This window comes from Artemia sp. Qi Xiang Cuo, chromosome 16, assembly GCF_049724085.1.
Source record: "Artemia sp. Qi Xiang Cuo chromosome 16, ASM4972408v1, whole genome shotgun sequence".
In the NCBI taxonomy this organism is placed as follows: Eukaryota; Metazoa; Arthropoda; class Branchiopoda; order Anostraca; family Artemiidae; genus Artemia; species Artemia sp. Qi Xiang Cuo.
In genome coordinates this window covers 16,566,096-16,582,987 of record NC_142809.1, presented here as the reverse complement: position 1 = coordinate 16,582,987, position 16,892 = coordinate 16,566,096, and positions in this window count along the sequence as shown.

The following is a 16,892-nucleotide window of genomic DNA, read 5'->3' as shown; positions in this document are numbered from 1 at the left end:
TACTCACTTTTGACTCTTAAATCAATAATCCTGTTTTGTATACTTGACTTTTGTATTTTCAATAAAGCGCTAGTTAAAGCGCGAGAAGACGTTAGTTTATATAATCCTAAAAGCATAGGGAAAAATAATTAGTTGGTTTATTTGTACTAGGTAGCACCAAAATTTGGTTGATATTGACAAAATAAATGAACCAAAAGTTGGTTGTAAAAAAAACTAGGTCAGTGGTCTAAAAAAAATAATTAAGATATCAATATGCAAATAAAGCATAAAGTGTGCGTACATAAGGAAAAAAACACCATTCTATATACAAATACATTCTTTTTTTTGTTAAGCGAGAGGTTGATTACTTTCTAACTCGCTTTCTAAACACAGTGTGCCGCTTAAATAGAAACACTCTGTTTCTATCGGCTTTTGTTGCATTATTCTTTGCACGCTCAAATTAGCATTAATAATTATTTCAAGGATTATTATAGACTGAAAAGATTTATACATTGTGACCAGAAGTCACAAAGCTTAGAAAAAAAAAACACTGGTTAAAACTTAAAAGCTACTTATGAAAAATAAAACACGATATATATATATATATATATATATATATATATATATATATATATATATATATATATATATATATATATATATATATATATATATATATATATATATATATATATATATATATATATATATATATATATATATATATATATATTATATATATATATATCATATTATGATATATATCATAAGCATTGGAACTAATTCCAATTAGTCCTTGAGTAACTTGTACGACAGATTATACCGGAACGAAAACACAATAAGCAATATTTTTATTTATTTTTTTTAATAACAAAACTTAATAATTATGTAATCTTCGAACGGGATACCACCAGATGGCTAATTTGACAGTGTATATATATACAAATCTTTGAATTAGCCAACCGACCAACCAGTATTTTAAGCCTAGGAGTCCAGCTGGACATAAGGAAACATATTAAGAAAACAATTCTTACTCCATGCAGAATAATGCAGAATAATCCTAATTAACACATTTTGCAGAGGGAGAGCCTTTAGCTTCACTTCATTCCTTGTTTTCCAGTTTTCCTAAGAAATTCATGAATTTCTTAGAACTTATATATTCACAGAATATATACCCTCACCCCCTTAATGTGCAAATATATACCTAGAATTGCATCCTCAATCTAAATATAACATCCATTTGCATCACAAATGAACTTTACTCCCATATTAGCCATGTGGTGGATGTCCCTCTTCGAACCTATTTATACTTCCAAGACTTTGGACCCTTTTATTTATGTGTAATATCAAGTCCACAGTTTAAAAGTTAAATTATTACAGATACAACAAAATCTGTCCAGTTATTTATCATATAATTTCGATTTACGTCTTACTTTTCCTATTTATTGAATTGAAATGTAATGTCAACCATAATGCAACCATACTGTCTGCGGTTCGTAGATAAGACCTTTCTTTTCTTTTTTTTTCTTTTTTTTACATATGAATTTCTCTTTTAGGAAGTCAATTAATAGTTTCGTGAGGAATTATGGTTTTGTGCAGAGTGTAGGGGTTATATCCTTATTGTTTATTTAATAACTGCAATTTTTATTCTTGGTGCAAATTTTAAATAGGCCGAGCGAAACTTTGAATTTGACTCACCTGATTTAAGCATAAATCATTGCATAGAAACCCATGGTTTCTTTCCACTCCGGTCTAGGTAAGTCTCTTTTTCGGAGAGCAGTTTAATTGTTCATTTTAGAGCAACACGAGTTTACAAATACAAATTTTCTTACTTTTTACCTTCTTGTCATACCCTCATCTCAGTAGTATCTATTTGGTGCTTGATCACCATAAGAAGCGTCTGGTTAGCTCAACAGCAGTTTTCCTTGTGATTCTGTTGAAGCTGATAGGTTTATTAAGAACATTTAAACACAATGGTTTATTATTTATAGCCACACTCTTTATTTATGGCCGCAATCTTCTCTTAGGCCCTTCCCATCAAAAGATGGCCTTTTTCCAAGTAATATTTCCTTATCTCCATAATTTTTGTTTCTTTTATACGCCTTTTTTTTATTTATTTTTTTTTCTTATTTTTTGCAGCAGTCTGCTTAAATTTGTATGCATATCTGTGTATCAATTTAAAGGGAAGTCGGTGAATCAATAAGGGGGGCATTGCCACAACCTGTAATTTTTTCAAAGTATCTAAGTTTCTTCATCCGAAAGTGTTTATTTAGCGTTCTAAAAGCACATTATTTTCCGGTTGATTCTTAGAGCAGTGTCAATTAAGTTTTTGCGTGACGTATTTGCCTTAATCATGACCGAATTTTTAACACATAAAAAACAATAAATTTCATGAACAGTTTGCACACATATGGCCATTAATGTGCACTCTTACCGTAAAATACTATATTAAATTAGCAGCTTGTTTTTTTTTTATTTAAAGTCTTTCCAGCCTAATGATTTTTTAAACAATAATTTGTCCTTTTGAAATGCAATTCTGGCGATGAGCTGTTAGCAAATTATTTTCTAGCCTTAATTATGATTTTATTTGCCAAAGAAAGAGAGAAAAAAATTCCAGGGGCAAGGCTATAATAACTATAAATAACTCTGAATACGGCCTTCGCGGTCTGTGGTTTATTGATAAGCTCGAATCTTGGAAAATAAATGAGTTGAATTTTGGTTCTTTTTTGATGGCTCGTCATTGATTTAATATGAATGTCTAATTCTGTTTTTAAATCAGTGAGTTTTCCATGTTCTATTTACTACTCGTTGACGGCTGGTAGTTGGGTTGAAAATGAAACAATTTCTTTTCGCTTGTAGGCTATATGTCTTTTTAGGGACTATTAATTTTAATTTAATGTATATCTTATTAAATGGTTTAAAACATTAAACTTTCTTGATTTTTGGTAGCAGGTACTGATTGATTGATTACCCTATATAGTATATATATATATATATATATATATATATATATATATATATATATATATATATATATATATATATATATATATATATATAATATGTATATATTACTATTTTGTTTATTTGGCTAAGCTCTACTGATTTATAATTAGAATAGACGTGATCGGGGTTTTGAGGCTCAATAAGTATAAACCTCGTCATTAAGGTTTTTCGTTTCCTTTAGCGATTTCTGCTAAGCTTCCACATTTTTTTTCTGCCTTATAAGGTTACTCTTCTTTATTTCCATCCCTCTTCTCAAGTGCTTTAATTACAAATTTCTAGATCTTTGTCTTCCATTTACTTGTGAAGCTACACCCCTAGCCTAGAATTCTAGGTAGCTTTAGCAGGGGTAACTATTCCTTATTGGGTCATAAAATGTCATATTTTCGAAGCGCCTCTACTCCTAAAAAACTTGGGAATGACAGCTTCTATCCTACAATTGTTCAGACAAGAATTTGTATGTTCCCTTTGCTAAATTGTAGTAGTGTTATTCTTAAATGATAAGTCTATATCCTGTATCTGTAGTAAGACTGAATTAGAACCCTATTTGCTACTATTATGCCTAAAATTCTTCTGTTTCTGCTGTCGTGTTAAATTTTTCTTTGCGTATTATCTTGTATTTTATTCTTTTAATTTGTAGTACAAATCCTTTATTATTTAATGATACGAGGTACTACTGCATTAACCAGTTTATATTGATTACTAGCACTAATAAAACTACTAATGATACACTTAATTCTAATTGCTAAATACTAGACACTATTTTTTTCATTTTTTCAATTTTTGATTGAGCCTTTTTTTCCATTGTGTCTATTTGTAATAGCCACAGTTCGAGTAAAGCTACTCGAAGTTTTGCTAATTCAAGCGCCGCTAAAGGCAAGTCTTTTTTATTTCTCCTTCTGGTAAAGTCAATTTGTTTTTTGTTTTTTTTTTAATTTACAACTTTATTTAGTCTTCTCAACCGAGTTTTTCAGCAAGCCACCAGCTGTAGTAAAGTAGGATTAAGTTGGGCGTTATTCTGCCCTTTGTACAGGGTATAGTTACGGTCCTAAGGTGATTAAAACTCGAGTAGCGTGCGCTTAGTTTCGACCTGACTAATTATCGGAAGTGTACCTACGGGGAGTTAACGAGAAGCTTAAATAACGTTGTAGAGAGGTTGGCTATAATACAATACTTCTATTGATGCAGACGATGCAAGGTCTGGCTATCAAGGAGGCACACTTGTGCCTCTTTCGAGAAGCGACCCACCACGATGTTGATCGATTTCAGGTCCTAGAGGTCGCAAAGAGACGGCGGTAATTGTATTTTTTAGCACAAGTTCAATCTCAGAAACTTGCAAAATTTGATTCTCCTCCGACTTCATTTTCATGGGGTAAACTGGGCCGGAAGTTTCGACCCTCCCACCACAGCCCCCCTTTAACGTTGTCCGATTGAGTAAACATTTAGAGGTTAAATTACGCCCCCCAAACCCCCGCTTCCGTATATGAAAGGGGCTGTGTCCTCCTCAACGCCTCGCTCTTTACGCTAAAGTTTGACTTTCTCACAACTCTTTTTTTTAAACAATAAAAACTTAAGCGTAAAGAGCGAGGCGTTGAGTTTATAATGAATTTAAAGTTTAAAAAAGAAACTCAGTTTCTTTTTTAAATCCAATCTATTAAATCCTTCGGCTCAACAGGCGTCTCCAGAAGAATATCACAGTCGGCCTTCAGGTTACAGGTAAGTCTCCACTGCTTTGATAACATTATTTGAAAAAAACTACGTTTTCTAAAGAGTTAAATAAGTAATAAACTGTACAAAAACGTGCAGAAATTATTTGAAAAAAACTACGTTTTCTAAAAAGTTAAAGAGACTGAGTCAGAAGTTCAAACCTTAAAATGTACCGGGATTTGGATGCGCTGTGGGGGGCTTCCGCCCCCCAAACCCCCGCTTCCGTATATGAAAGGGACTGGGCCCTCCTCAACGCCTCGCTCTTTATGTTAAAGTTTTTATTGTTTAAAAAAAAGGAGTTGTAAGAAAGTCAAACTTTAGCGTAAAGAGCGAGGCGTTGAGGAGGGCACAGCCCCTTTCATATACGGAAGCGGGGTTTGGGGGCGGCAGCCCCCCCCCCCAACTGCACCTCCTAATCCCCGTACGTTTTAAGGTTCGAACCTGTGACTCAGCCTCTTTAACTCTTTAGAAAACGGAGTTTTTTTCAAATAATATATGTATAAGCCACGAGAGATGAGATATACATTTATTAAAAAAAGAAAACAAACACTATTCGCCTTTCGCCTGCCAAGAAAGGCAATAAGCTTGAGAGGGCAAGCGAGGTTATCAATCTCAGCTAATTAAAACAACATTCATACCTTGCTACTCAACATACAAGAAACTTATCTGATGAAGGAATAAAGGGGAAAAATGGAGAAAGAGGAAAAGACAAGAAGTAGATAGAAAGAAAGAAAAGTAAAGTAAATCGGGGAAATACCTTAAATAGAATGACAACCTGGAGTGGGCTTAACACCAAATTCACCCACGAAATAAAAGAAACTTCTTCGCCTGTGACTTAAAAGCCTGAAGACTAGGCGCATTTTTCACACACTCAGGCATTATATTCCAAACATGGGGACCATAATGGCGAATCACAAAAGATGCCCAAGTGGTGCTCCTAAACTCATGAGTTAAGTTATCAGCTTTTCTTGTATTATGATCATGACGGTCTCTATTAAAAGTAAAAAGATTTTCAATAGCAGGGGTGAGCAGCTGATTCAAATATTTATACGAGAAAATCGCGACTTGGTAGTCTCGAATTTGGGATACATCCATTAACTTATTCTTTTTAAAATGCTCATGAGCAGGAACCTCATCAGAATCATCAAATTCAGATAATAATTTTACAGCTCTATTCTGAAGTTTTTGTACTCTTTTGAAACATGTTACAAAATTACTTGTCCATATAGAGCATCCGTAGCTAATATATGGGTAAAATATAGAAAAATAAATCATTTTCAGGATCTTTTTTTGGGACTAGATTTTTAATTCTTCTTATCACCCCAAGGCCTCTTCTGAATTTTTCAGCTATTGCACTTGAATAGTATTTCCACGACAGGTTTTTATCAATTAAAAACCCAAAATACTTTGTTGTTGCCACTCTCTTTATCAATTTTTCTTGAACGGTGATATGGTCTTTTCTAGCAATAGACGAAAGTCTAGAAACTATCAGGAAAAAGGTTTTAGAAAAGTTTAGAGTTAACATATTTTGCTGAGAAAAAATTAGAAATTTAGAAACTCCATAATGAATTTTATTATATAAAACATCAAGTGAAGGTGCTGCCAGAAAGAGCAAAGTGTCATCTGCAAACAGGATGACACCAGCCTCTGACCGGTAGTGTTTCACTCGATGAATGAATATAATGAAAAGTAGAGGTCCCAAGATTGACCCTTGTGGGACCTCACACTCTACTTTCTTTTTTGAAGATAAAAATGACCCATTCTGAAATATCTGATACCGATTGCGTAGATACGATGAAAACCACTCCAGACTTGAACACTTCACCCCAATCGAGTCAAGAGCTTGAATAGGCTCTGAGTGGTCCACCGTATCGAACACTTTTTTCATATCCAAAAACACAGCTGCGGGTATGAGACTAGCTTCAAATGCATCACTAATCCAATCAACCAATTTCAGAACTGCTATATCCGTAGATAGCCCTTTTCTGAACCCAAATTGATTTTCCATTAGAATTTTATTCTTTTCAATATAATAACTTAACTGGGCATGTAGCCTACCACTTTCTCATATAACTTAGAGAAAAATGGGAGAATAGATATAGGTCTTCCATTCGATGGGTCATCTTTTTTCCCTCCTTTATGAAGAGGAACCACTCTTGCAATCTTTAGTGCTTCCGGGAAGACTCCAAGATCTAGAGAAAGGTTGATGAGGTGCGTCAACACAGGTAAGACGCTCGTTTTTGCGGCCTTTATGAGTTTCAGGGAAAACTCCTCCATCCCGCTAGAGCTTGACTTCATCGTACCCAAGAATCGTGCCACTTCCCGTTCCGAATATCTTGCAAACTCAAAGGAATTCTGACTTACAGGCTGTCTTTCAACGACAGATCCAAAACTCGCAGATGTGTGTAGTTTAGCCCGCGCTTGATCGCAAAGTCTTTTTCCTTCATTTGCAAAATAACCACACAGAAATTCAGATATGTCTTGAGAATCAGTAAGACGACCTCCTCCTTACTATGAAATTTACCCAAAAGTTTATATATTGTTTTCCATGTATTTTTCATATTCCCTTGATTTTCATGAAATTCATTTCGGAAATAAAGTTTCTGAGCATTTCGTTTTACTGAATTTAAAATATTCCAAAATCTCTTGAATTTTATAAAACTATCATCTTAATGATCCTTTAAATAATTCACATAAAGTTTTTTTTTCTGCTTTGAAACTAGAATAGCTTTTGATATCCATGGTTTCTTAGGAAAATTTCTATTAGGGTTTATTCTTCGCAACGGACATGTTTCATTCATTACATTTGTCACCATCTCACTGAATAGGTCATATGTAACGTGTTGCCACTTTTCCTTTATTACACGAGAGAGATTTGTTTCATAAATTATATTTATAAAACTCTTAGGGTTTTTATTATTCATTTCACGTTAAAACGAAGCCCTTCCACTTCGTTTATTTCCCTTTGACTAATTCAGCTTTATTTTACTTATTAAAAGAAGGTGATCCGAGCCGTTGGACACAACCACATCTGCTTGGGATCTTTCAAGTAATCCACCATTAACGAAAAAATTATCCATTAAAGATGCCGAGAGATGCGAAATCCGAGTTGGAATAGTCACAAGAAAAAAACTATCATGTAACCCCATCATATTAACAAAATCTGAGCTTTTCGCTCTTTTTAATAAATCTATATTAAAATCTCCCATCATAAATTTGTTTTTATTTTCATTATTAATTTTATCTAACAATGGTTCAAATTCATCAAGAAAAAAACTTGTATCACATGACGGATTTTTGTAAATTAATCCCAAAATCAAGTTCCTTTCCCCTTCATTTTTTATTTCAATGAAAAGTGTTTCGATCCTACCTTCAAGCCACAGGGAAAGGTCATCCCTAACCCAATATCGGGTACCTTCACTAATCAAAAGGCCTAGACCGCCCCGCTCCATGGTTGTCCGTTCTCTTCGCTCTCAAATATATCCTGGGAAAGAAAAATCCCATGGCAGTGACTTGCTAGAAACAAATGTCTCACAAAGGCCTACAATACACGGTTTCTTATCCAGCGAACTTAAAATCTCACATAAAGAAGAATATGCCGTTCTTAGACCTTGACAATTCCAAAAACGATCGCTCTTTCTGCACTCGCTGGATTTGAATACTCATAAAGATTTTTCGGATTCACATAATTACTTGGGCGACAATTCAACGAAAAATTATCTATGCATTCATCATCCCCCGCTAGTGTATCACCAGCTTGGCTTCAAATAATAAACCGGTTTTTTTCAAATTCATTCAAAGGTTCATAATATATATTCGCACTCATTGAAAAGGGTGACTACCTTTACTAAAAAAGAAAAAAAAAAAAAACATACTGATAGGCAGAAAGAAGAAGGAAAATGAAAGAAAAAAAAACGTGAAAGGAACTGAAAATTTGGCTATAAAATAAAAAAGAGAAAACAAGCATACAAGTAATTCAACAACACAATTTACACAACACAAAATTATATGGTCAGATTCGGCAAACGAACCACTTCAGCCATAGCTCGAATTTTACGGATCTCTCCCACTGAGTTTTCTCCAAAAATTGTCCCATTATTCAACCAAACATTTCTGTTTCCAAGCTTACTCTTAGCTAAGTCAAGAATCTGCTTTTTTTTTGATTTTAGGTACTTGGTGACAAAAATTCACGACCGAGTAAGCTTTGACTTACATGCAAACACTTTTCTTGCAGTTTCAACAGACTTGAACCCAACGAACATAGGTAAAGGACGCTTTTTTACATCAATGGTGTCCGAATCAGTATAATTTGCTCGAAATTTAAATACAGAAAATATTGAGGTCGAAGAAAAATCATAAATTTGCAGTTTATCTGTAATCACTTTCAATACACACTCAGAGATGGGAAGACCCCCACTGTGGTCAACACCATGAAATACGAGCTGATTCAGTCGTTTTTCCTGCTCTATATCATCAATACAGGTTTCAAGCTGTTCAACCCTATTTTCTAGGGATAGGTTTGCGTTTTGAAAAGCCCGTAGTTTGTTTTCAATCTCATCAAACTTAGCCGAATACTGAACGAGTATAGAGTCGTGAATCTGAAAAACTATGTAGTCAATCATATACGCACTATTTGACGTTCCAACTTTTTTACAAACTTCTTTTTCAATATCATTCCGGATACTGGATTTAAGTGTGTCCAAGTCCGATAAAACAGAGTTTACTGAATTTGCCGATGTATTTGGTAAACTCGAACCAGTAATCTCAAGAGGCTTATGAGGAAAATCAGCTAATTCCGCAAAAGCGTTCGCAACACCTAATTCATTTTTCTTCTTAGCCTCCTTTGAAATGCTAACAAAGTTCGAAAGCTGTGAGGCTGTTGTTGTCAAGATTTCATGGCTTCCGTAACAAAATACAACGTAAGATATTTTATTGTTCTTGGCCTTAATTATGTCCAACACTCGGCAGGGACATGGTGGATAACTTCTGAATTTTGCTAGAACAACAGCATCCTTTTCGAACTGAACCATTGAAATGTATTATCAAATAGACAAAAAACTACACTTAACTTTGAATAGGTAGGTCAACGTGAGCTTATGAATCACCTTATGATCGGTTCATCAGTCCAAATATCTATAAAATTGTATCCAATTTCATTCAATATCAGGTTCATTATTCATTAATTATGTCCAACAAATCATATCCAATTTCATTCAATAGGTCACTGCGCTTTTGTAGGTAACAGGTTTTAGATAATGTAATACAAATCACCACAGGTCCTTTCGCTTTGAACAACGAATGATAACTGAACTAGTTGGGACTAGTTGTCCCAGAGAATCAACAATCATAATAATACTGTGATAAAGTACAATACAATAAGATACTTAAACACTTACTATCATCCTAGGTATTCCCAAAAATAAACAGACAGAGGTCAGCCCGGCAAATAGATTAGTACGGCCCCCGTCTCAAAAATTGTATCTTTAATAATAAAAATCAGCCACATCAATCCGGCCAATTGACGTACTTGCCAGTAAAGTGGTTATTTCTCAATCTCCTTTCTAAACCTCACATAAAGGACGTTTTCTTTTATCTTAGTAAAAAGTGATATTTCGAAACTTGGCAATTTGTATTTTACGTTATAAGTATTTTATTTCATATTAAATTATTTCTGGCCAATTGGACGGGTTAACACACTTCCCCAAGAAGCACCTTAGTAAAATTTAATATAGAATTCGATCTGGATTAAATGGACTACATTTTCAGGCGTTTTCATATCGGTTCCCTAATTCAAGTGGCTCAGTTCTCTTGTACCCTCTTTGCATGTACTGTAATTTAAAAAATGATACAATTGACCATGACCTATTTGAATGTAACATGCTGACGTCTGCACAATATATCCTGCAATGTAAACTGTTAAACTGAAAACACCACAAAATATCACTATCAGCTAAGAGTCTATCTGACTCTACCTGCACACAGAGCTCAGAAATTGATGTTTATTTTCTTATACTTCAACTCCTAGAATCAAAAGATTTACTGCAAGAAATCTGAATAGATTCAAGATAAATAAGAAGCAACCAATTAAGCAGCTCTGTTCATCTCACAGAGTGAGTTAAAAGGAAAAGGGGTGAATAGTCTTGACTGAAAAGCCCGCGTTTGCTGAAACAGAAGAAGAAGAAGTATAAATTTGGAATTGAAGTGATATTCCTGGCTGCACACCTATTGTGAATTAGATATATACAGTTCTGTGAAAAATGGGTGCATAAATTTTGTATGAAATTAAAAAAAGAAGAGTTTTATAAAAATGAGTGTTAGGTGTTAATGTTTTTTTGTTTTTTTAATAAGAGAAGTCGAGTCATTTCGAGTTTTTATTAAATCAGTAGAAACCGTGGGTGGCCATATGGGGCGGGGACAGAGGGGGCCTCCAGCCCCCCTGGCTGAATGATGCTGCCTTATACTTTATATTTTTGTTTTGAGATTTTTATTGTACGGCATTGGGAGTGCCAATTAGACCAGGTAAGCCCCCTTCTAAAATTCAGCTTGTGGGCGCCCATGGTAGAAGCTAAAAAAGTAATCAAAGAGCTTGGGAAATGGGATTGAGGGGTTGTGATTGCAAGTTCAAATGACTTGAAACTCTGAAATGATACCATTGGTAAAGAAAAACAGTTCAGCCCAAAAATAAACATTTTCAGTTTTATAAAAATTACTTTTATATATCGAGCAAGTTATTGAGCTATTTTATACGTTATATGGATAGTTACCATAGAAGCCCATAGGCTGCATTTTATTGGGGGGGGGGCTATGAAAAATACTTGTATCCTTGAATATCCGTATATTCTCCATTAATTTCATTATAGAGCACCTTATTGTACAAACACAATTTTCCCTTTTAAAATGAAATTTTGATATTGACCTTGCTTTCAAAACCAACAAAAACAGAAACAAAAACCAATGATGGCAGAAAGTTTTGCCAACATTGGCGGGTTCTGCTAAAAATCACATTTGCCCTCTTAGCAAAATTCTCTGTTGTGAACCACATGAAAGTGAAATGAGTGAAACTGGAGTTTGCAACATAATCACAAATTTTTAATCATTAAAAATTCAAAAAATAAAAAAAACAGATTTAAGATTTGGATTTATCCAAATCTTAAGATTCTGTTTGGAAAATTTGTCTGTAGCCAGCTCTTCCAAATTGAGCTCTTGAACTCTACACCTGTGAATGCTTAATAAACACAAACTTGATAGGCGTTCTTCACTCATAGTGCTCCTAAGCCGTGTCTTAACACGCCTCAGGGTGCTAAAGGATGTCTCCACAGAACATGTTGTTGGTGGGATGGTTAGATAGTTAACAAGGGCTCTCATAATTGAAGGGAAAAATGTCGTTTCAGAGAAGAGATCTATGAGCTTCACTTCCTCGCCATAGTCTTTCTTTTTCCACACATCGTATCAGGCTCTTGCTTCTACTTCTAAATTTTCATTGTCATAGAACTTAGATAGATCTTTCATAGCATTAAATAAAAAAAAACAAGTTTTTTAAACTGAAAGTAAGGAGCGACATTAAAACTTAAAACGAACAGAAATTATTCCGTATATGAAAGGGGCTGTCCGCACCACAACGCCTCGCTCTATACGCTAAAGTTTTTTATTGTTTTGAAAAATAAAGTTGTGAGGCCGAGTCAAATTTTAACGTAAAGAGTGGAGGCGTCGAGGAGGGGGCAGCCCCGTTTATATACGAAATAATTTCTGTTCGTTTTAAGTTTTAATGTCACTTTTTACTTTCAGTCTAAAAAACTTGTTTTTTTATTTAATTTCTGATCGTTTTTTAGTTAATGCAGCTTTTATTTGCATAAAACTTTTACTTTTCTTTTGCTAAATGGATGTATTTACAAATTAACTTACGTAACTAACTTCTATATTCGTATATTTTTCTTCTTGCAAAAAATACAAATTTGCAGATTTTTGCAGATATGAGCTTGAAACCTATGTAATAGTGTTTTCTGATACGCTGAATCTGCCGGTGTGATTTTCATAAGAATTCTTTCACTTGTAGGGGATGTATCCCCCCTCTTTAAAAAATCAGGTAAATTTTCTCAGGCTCGTAGCCTTTGATGAGTAATACTAAACTTAATAAAATGTATATATTTAGAATCAGCATTATAAACACAATCTTTTGATACATTTATTGACATCAAAATTCCGTTTTTAAAAGTTTCGATTACTATTGAGCCGTATCGCTTGTTTTTTTATTGTTTTTTCTATTACGTATATGTTATTACGTATATGAGGGGGTTCTCCCCTTATTCAATACGACGCTCTTTACGTTAAAATTTAAAACATTTTATTATTAACAAAACTCTGAATCAAACACGCCGTTTAATTGGAATATATAGCTCTTTTTAAAGCACTAAAAAAAACTGTAGCGTAAAGAGCGAGGTATTGACTTGGGGGAGAACCCCCACACATACGTTATAATTTCTGTTCGTTTTAAGTTCTAATATTCCTTCTTACATTTCAGTTGAAAAAACTTGTTTTTTTTTATTTAATTTCTGATCATTTTTTAAATAATGCTTTTAAATCCGGCGCCCCCGTCAGCGAAATGGCCCTGCCCCCACTGAAACCTCCTAAACGGAACTTTTATAAAAATTAACCCCCGCGACGACCCGCCCCCCCCCTTCAGAAAAAAATCCTTCCTGAAAATTGATGTATACTTCCCGATAACCAATAAATAATGCTGGCAAGTTCGGCGCCCCCTTCATAGCAATTTCCCTTCCCCCATGAAAACTTCCTTCATGAACAGATCCTCCAACATAACCCCCGACCCACCCTTCCCTCCCCCAACCATAAAAAAAACCTCCTGAAAACTTCTGTATACTTCCGAATAACCAATACTATATGTTAACATTGGGTAAAGTTCATAACTTTTAGCCCTCCCTCTGGGTACTTTGGGGAATTAAGTCATCCTAAAAGACATATTTATCATATTTTCGACCATGCTGAACAAAATGGCTATCTCAAAATTTTGATCGGGTGACTTTGGAAAAAAAATAAGCGTGGGTGGGGGCCTAGTTGCCCTCCATTTTTTTTGGTCACTTAAAAAGGGAACTAGAACTTTTAATTTCCGTTTCAATGAGCCCATCCACAATATTCTAGGACCACTGGGTCGATACGATCACCCCTGGGAGAAAAAAAAAAAAAATAAATAAACACGCATCCGTGATCTTTCTTCTGGCAAAAAATGTAAAATTCCACATTTTGTAGATAGGAGCTTAAAACCTCTACAGTAGGGTTCTCTGATACTCTGAATATGATGGTGTGATTTTCATAAAGGTTCTATAATTTTTAGAGGGTCTTTCCCCCTTTTTTTGAAAATCAGCCAAATTTTCTTAGGCGCGTAACTTTTGATGGGTTGCACTAAACTTGATGAAGGTTATATATTTGAAATCAGCATTGAAATCTAATTCTTTTGATATATCTATTGGTATCAAAAACCCGTTTTCTAGAGTTTCGGTTACCATTGAGCCGGGTCGCTCCTTACTTACAGTTCGTTACCACGAACTGTTTGATTAACAAATATATCTTTCTCCGTGTTTTTTTAAGTCTTGCGATGAATAAGAATTCCTTTGAACGGGGTTTTGTTGTGATCATTGAATCTCGATTCAAGTGACACAATTAACGAGTCCAAATAAGGAATAAAAACAGCTAACCTATATTAATCTATCGGATTAGTCATAGAAATGTTTGAGCGATGAGTTTGTCTTGCGGTTGTCCTAGATTTTTTTATTTCAATTTCCTGTAAATCACAGGTTTCTTGTAATTCCGTGAAAATTCCTTCAAATTCCGTGACTGCTTCTACTCTGTGCTTTTGAAAAACCTGCGAGAAATTGTATAGCGAACATGATACAACAAACTAGTTAAGCAGCTTCTTTATCAAGAGAATTCCTTGGGTGCTCTAGGCAAACAGGAGTTTCTCACTCCGTGAGCAATATTTAAACTTTAGTTTGTTTGGGTTGTGGGGCAAAAAAAAGTACCTAGGTAAGGTTTTGTATTTAATATATGTTATGCTCCCCCCCCCCCTAATGTGCAAATATATAGCCCAAATTTGTTTCTAAACTATTATATTTTCATCATATTTGGTTTTATTTCATTAGTATTAACCAAACTTCACTTTTCGCGTCTTTTCTGGCTAATACGTAAGTACCGATTGTATTTAGAGAGAGTTCTTAAGAAGAAATTCAATTATTCAATTTTTTTTATTTCTATTGTTTCTATATCAAGAGCCTTCATACAGGGTTACTAATTGTTCAAGCATTAGAAGTTGTAAAGATATGCCTAGAGATTTAAAACAAATTACTAGGCTATCCCTAATTTGAGCAAAATATATTTTCCGTTAAATTTTCTTCGCCTACCTAACAGCTTCGCAAGACTGTAAAAAGATCCTAAACTGTAGTTTAAAATATTAAACCTACCGAAAACATTACATGAGTGAAGAACCAGAATAATAATTGTGAGGGGAGGAGATTACGTCTAAGGGCAGAAGGTGGCATGACAAATACAACTCTTGGATAATAAAGAACTTAATTTTTACCCACCAAATGAAACAAAATTTAAACGGTAAGAATTCCTGGCAAAAACGATTAATTCCTTCAATATATCATGTGTTCAATCATTAGGTATTAAACACTAATACAGTATATCCAAAACCAAAGTAGTAAAAAAAAAGAAAACAAATTTAAACTTACGATTTGGCTTTCAAAAGAATTCTCCTTCTTGCGAAGGAGAGAGAAAGAAAGAAGAAAGAATTCTTCTGCTCTGAAATGTTCAATTTCAGAGCAGAACCCAAAATCCAACTGAAAAATATAACTTCAAATAAAATTCTTCACTAATCTTGACCACGAATGATGTAGAATCGTATAGAATTAGGAATACTGCATTCGAAATGGGTTAATCAAACAGTTCGTGGTAACGAGCTGTAAGTAAGGAGCGACCTGGCTCAATGGTAACCGAAACTCTAGAAAACGGGTTTTTGATACCAATAGATACATCAAAAGAATCAGATTTCAATGCTGATTTCCAATATATAATTTGCATCAAGTTTAGTCCTACCCATCAAAAGTTACGCGCCTGAGAAAATTTGGCTGATTTTTGAAAAAAGGGGGAAAGACCCCCTAAAAGTTATAGAACCTTGATGAAAATAACACCATCATATTCAGCGTATCAGAGAACCCTACTGGGGGGGGGTTTCAAGCTCCTATCTACAAAAATGTGGAATTTTGCATTTTTTGCCAGTAAAAGTTACCTTATAGTTTTCATAAAAAATTATAATCATAGTATAATAAAAACGTCTCTGGTTAATATTTGCAATTTCTTAGGAATACCAGAGATTTACTGCAAAGCAAGAATATTGTATTGGGGTTACAGTGCATATGTTGCAAGATTGAATAGATCAAGATTAAGTGTTTGATTCACTTATTTGCTTCCACAAGAACAGCAAATTCTGATGAAATCTTGTTTAATTCTATATTGTGATGTGTGTCTTAAGATTAATCTAGTGGTGTCACCTTATGGTCACTTGTTACCATGTTATTCTGCAGGTTGTGAGCTTACTATGGTAACTTACCATGGTAGGTGTATTGGAACTCAGCCTAAGAAATAAACATACCATTTGATTCAAAAATCAATACTCTATCCAATTATAATAATCATATCTGTTTTGAGCTTTTTTCATAAATCTATAAAATCTTATTCAAATCTTTTCTTTTTTAAACAAAAATTGATTTCTGTCAAGTGGCACTACATGGTAAAAAAAAGGGCTTAGTTTCCTGAAAAGTGGAAAGAATGTATGAATCTAGCATTACAAAATATCTTTTTCTCTTACATTCTTCTCTCTTCATAAATTGTGACCTTACAATATCATGTAACAGGAAAAGATTTAAACTACTCCAGTAGTATTGAAACAGGATTTATTTCAGAAGAATGGATCAACTTGCTTCAAAAAGCCTGAAGCTGGTGCACAGTCCAAAGAATGCAGTATTTAAACCAGAATCATGCCTATTGTGTCAGGAAATGCGAAGTGCTCCTTTACATAAAGTTACACACATTCAACATGTGATTTCCTTCTTGGCATCAAACTGTTCATGTACGTTTGGCTACAGGGCATTGAGAAAAAGTTTTACAAAGCCTAACTTTTGTAAAACAGACGT